The sequence below is a fragment of the Oncorhynchus clarkii genome, chromosome 20 (genome assembly GCF_045791955.1).
Source record: "Oncorhynchus clarkii lewisi isolate Uvic-CL-2024 chromosome 20, UVic_Ocla_1.0, whole genome shotgun sequence".
In the NCBI taxonomy this organism is placed as follows: domain Eukaryota; kingdom Metazoa; phylum Chordata; class Actinopteri; order Salmoniformes; family Salmonidae; genus Oncorhynchus; species Oncorhynchus clarkii.
In genome coordinates, this window is record NC_092166.1 from 84,477,061 (window position 1) to 84,481,626 (window position 4,566).

At 43.3% G+C, this 4,566-nt stretch overlaps 1 long non-coding RNA gene across 1 annotated transcript; it reads right to left on the reverse strand.

Moving 5' to 3' along the window:
- Window positions 1-1,000: 1,000 nt before the first annotated feature.
- LOC139375736 (uncharacterized) lies at window positions 1,001-1,852 on the reverse strand. Its single transcript, XR_011627838.1, has 2 exons — window positions 1,556-1,852; window positions 1,001-1,213 (listed from the first exon to the last, which is right to left on the reverse strand). It is a non-coding gene; the product is annotated as an uncharacterized lncRNA (long non-coding RNA).
- Between the last annotated feature and the right edge of the window lie 2,714 nt (window positions 1,853-4,566).

Consider the following 4,566-nt stretch of genomic DNA (forward strand, 5'->3'; position numbering starts at 1 on the left):
ATCCATCCACCTGACAGGTGAGGCATATCAAGAAGCTGATTCAACAGCATGGTCTTTACATAGGTGCACCTTGTGCTGGAGACAAAAGGTACAGTTTTGTCACACAAAAGTTTTTAGGGAGTGTGAAATGTCCACCAGAGATGTTGCCAGAGAATGTAATGTTCATTTCTTTACCATAAGCCACCTCCAAATTAGTTTTTGAGATTTTGGCAGTACGTCCAACCCGGCCTCACAACCGCAGACCACATGTAACCACACCAGCCCAGGACCACTAATCTTTCTACCTATAATAAAGTCTTTCTACCTAAAATAAAATCATTTTGTGTGGAAAAACTCATTTTGATTGGCTGGGCCTGGTTCCCCCATGGCTGTGCTCATGCCCAGTCATGTGAAATCCACAGAATAGGGCCTAATGAATTTATTTTAATTGACCGATTTTCTTATATGTACTTTTAACTCAGTAAAATCATTGAATTTATATTTTTGTTCAGTATACTTATGACACCACTCGGAATCACTTCCGGGTAAAATAGGTTCCTTGATCAAATACTTCCTCCTTCAAAATAAAAGTCCCCTAGTTATATTGGAGAACATTGCTAACATAATCCACATGCATTCTTATATCACAGCATAAATTGCTGATTGTAGCAGACTGAACAGACTCTGAACTCTGGATTTTAGTCCGCTTGGCTGATTTTGTATGTACAATAAAATCTCTCTTCCATAAATGTATGTATATATATTTTATTTAAATTCACATAGGTGCTCATAAGAGTGGTGGTTGATACTGCCCCATCCCAAACTGAGCCCTATACACAAACTGCCCAATGCACTTGTGGATATTTAAAGGGTATGACATAGGAGTAACAAATCCTCTCACATCTCCACCTGTGCGTAAGGTCGATATGGGATTGGGAAAAATCAGCGCAATGGATTTGGTTACAATAGTTACACTATATAAAAGACAGTAAACTACCATAGGCATCTTCAAAACACAGGATGTAAGAAAACACGTACTTTTATTAAAACGTAAAAACGGCAGTAGTCTCGAAGCAAAACACTGTCACCCAGCAAAACACGGTCACCAAATCACAAAACATGTTCAGAAGCTTGTCATTGTATCTTGCTTCAGTTCTGCGGGTTGTGACAACGATCCCAATCCTTGTATTGGAAGTCCATGATCTGACAGCTGAACATGTATTTTGGTGACGACCTGAAAACAGAAGAACAATCATTATTACATCATGCGGTAATTATGCCCAACTGTAAACTAAGGCTAGGCTACCAAAGAAATCAACTCAACCACTTATTATAGGATTATTTCGTATTTCCCCCTTGTGAAAATAATAAAAAGTTAACTGACTCCATGGATTGCGAGGCTAAAATGTCAGGTTGCAACCCTTTCAACAAACCTAGGTTAAATCAGAATTTGTGCCATTTGTACACTGAATGTAGGCTAGGCCTAATGCAACGTTTCCAGTTATCTAACATGTCTGTTACAACATGTTTGATACAATGTAGCTACAAGCAATCAACGCATAGGTCAATTACTTACACACCCTACTTCACTTTCATGCCAAGTCCAGTTTCTTCTGTGTTTCTGAGAGTTTATCCTGCAGTCGTTTCTTTCTCCAATCCAGGAACTTCCTCCGCGCTCGGTTGGCCTGCCATCCAGAAAGGAAACCGACTGCGAATGAAATAGCGATTGCAACTTGCAGCGTCCTCTCAGAAACGTCCGCCATATTCACCTCTGTATGTATGTCAGTTTGTATTGCTTTTTAGTTGTTCGGAAAAGCCACCCAACATGTGTCGTGCTGTGACGTGTCTAAATATATGAACGCACCATACCGACGGTCCTACAGAATGTCTCGAGGGCCAAACGTCGAGGTAAAATGCACGATTGAGAATTATAATTTATCTCCGGGAAAACGGTGCCCTCTTGTGCCCAGAAGGAAATCTAGACAATGGAGTGCAGTCTTCGGGAGAGAAAGGTTCACTGTTGCTCTGGAGCAGAGTTACCCAAACTCGGTCTTGGGGCTCACTCTGGGTGCACGTTTTGGTTTTGCCCTAGCACTACACAAGTTTCAAGTTGGATATTCACACTTTAAAACCTCAATAGTTTTCAAACCACCTGAGCCACAGACTCCAAATAAGTGTCATGATGTTGGAAAAATTGCACAAAACATTGCACAGGTCTTATTTTCATGATTTTGACATTAATTCACTTTCCAAAGCTAATAAAAGTGGAAATGTGAGCAGCATTTTGTATTCTGAGTTGAATTAGTTAGGGAGCATAAACAAAGTACAAACTTTTTTTTTACATTCAGATTTCAATCCTTGGTCATGTGACCTACTGACTTCAAACAAGGTTCAGAATGTCCACCGACTATCCTAATATATTTCACACCCTTAAGTTTGTCCATTTTCATCTCACACATTTTTACATGAATTTTTCTCAATTACTTCCAGAATGTCCACGGACTGGCGGAGACGGGCGCCACGAGGCATGCAGTGCGGTAATGCAACCGATCCTGGAGAAGCTGGTGGGAGCCCCAGGGAGAGTTCTCTTTTCTTTGTGAAGGACAGGGCGCCCTGGAATGGGTTCGCCCCGAGAGACCAGCCCAAGCCCTGGAAAGTGTAACGGTTCCGGCATTGTCCGGTGAGATCTCCTTGGCCCTTGAAAATCCGGGGGAAGAGGGTGTAAATCTCACGCCGGGTCGTACCCGTATCCGCAGCAGGTCTCCAAGGCAAACAAAGCCTCTGGCATGTTATAATGTAGGTAAGGGAAGTTGGCCAAAAAGAGCCGTAACTTCGGGATAAGGATTGGCTCTAAGGACTGGGTCGGTCAGGCTGGGGTGCGTAGCGGGGCATGGATCTTGCTCATGCCCTATGAAGTGGGGAGAGGCATCTCCAGCTTGTCTGGGGAGGGAGACCTACATCTGATGTGGGTAGTACCATTCACACCCATTGATTTGCTGCGGAACCATAAAACGGAGGGAAGAAGTCTAGGTTCCCACTGGGCACGGATCACTGAATGTCAACTTGATGAAATTCAAAAAGGAGCATACCCACCTGCTGCAGTCACACTCAAATCCCCCGTGGGGTGACTGTGACCCCCACCCTCGTGCCACAGTGAGGAATAGTAATGAAGCGCTGGTAAAGGTGGTTCCTGTGGTTCTGTCCCGGAGGGCTGACTGGGCAAGTAAATGATTGAAAGGGGATGATTATTTTCTGTTGCTTCTTCCGAACACCCGGTTGACGGTGCCGCTTGATACCACGAGGGGTATTTGGTCCTCAAGCCTATAAGTATTGCGCTGGCACTTGATGTCGATTGAGTGTAAAAACCCAGTTAAAGTCCGCTGAAGGTTAGTAGCAGAAGCTGATGTCCAGTTTGGAAGACCGAAAAGCCTCTGATACCCACCCTCCCCCTCTCCCTGACAGCATCAAGAATCACCAACCTCCCCCTCTCCCTGACAGCATCAAGAATCACCACCCTCCCCCTCTCCCTGACAGCATCAAGAATCACCAACCTCCCCCTCTCCCTGACAGCATCACCAATCCCCCCTCTCCCTGACAGCATCACCAATCCCCCCCTCTCCCTGACAGCATCAAGGATCACCAATCCCCCTCTCTCCCTGACAGCATCAAGAATCACCAAACCCAGCATCGTCCAGGTTAGGATTTGGACAGGGTAGACCTTCACTGTAAATAAGAATTTGTTCTTAACCGTCTTGCCTAGTTAAATAATTACCAATCCCCCCCCCCCCCTGACAGCATCAATAATCACCAATCAACACATCTTAATAGCTTCACAAATTTATTCCTTTCAGAAAATAACTTACATTCCAGAACACACATTGTGACAGCATATTTCCAGTGTTCCTTTTCTTGTAATTTTTCTTAAGTTGCATTTACACAGGAAGCCCAATTCTGATCTTTTGGCCCCAATATTGGCAAAAGATCTGATCTGATTGGGCAAGAGATCAGAATTGGGCAACCTGTGTGAACGTAGCCTTACACACAGTAAAGAGGTTAGACATTGCATTAGCAGAAAGATTTCTGGTGGATATATTTACAGGTACAGTACATTCAGATCGACATAATAAAAAAGGTCCATCCTATCAGATCGACATAATAAAAAGGTCCATCCTATCAGATCAGAGTGATAAAAGGTCCATCCTATCAGATCAGTGACAAAAGGTCCATCCTATCAGATCAGAGTGATAAAAGGTCCATGCTATCAGATCAGTGACAAAAGATCCATCCTATCAGATCAGAGTGATAAAAAGGTCCATCCTATCAGATCAGAGTGATAAAAGGTCCATCCTATCAGATCAGAGTGATAAAAGGTCCATCCTATCAGATCAGTGATAAAAGCTCCATCCTATCAGATCAGAGTGATAAAAAGCTCCATCCTATCAGATCAGAGTGATAAAAGGTCCATCCTATCAGATCAGTGATAAAAAGCTCCATCCTATCAGATCAGTGATAAAAAGCTCCATCCTATAAAGCTTTCCAGACTATAGATGCTGTTGTTTAAATATCAGCAGAAGAAACTTAATCAAG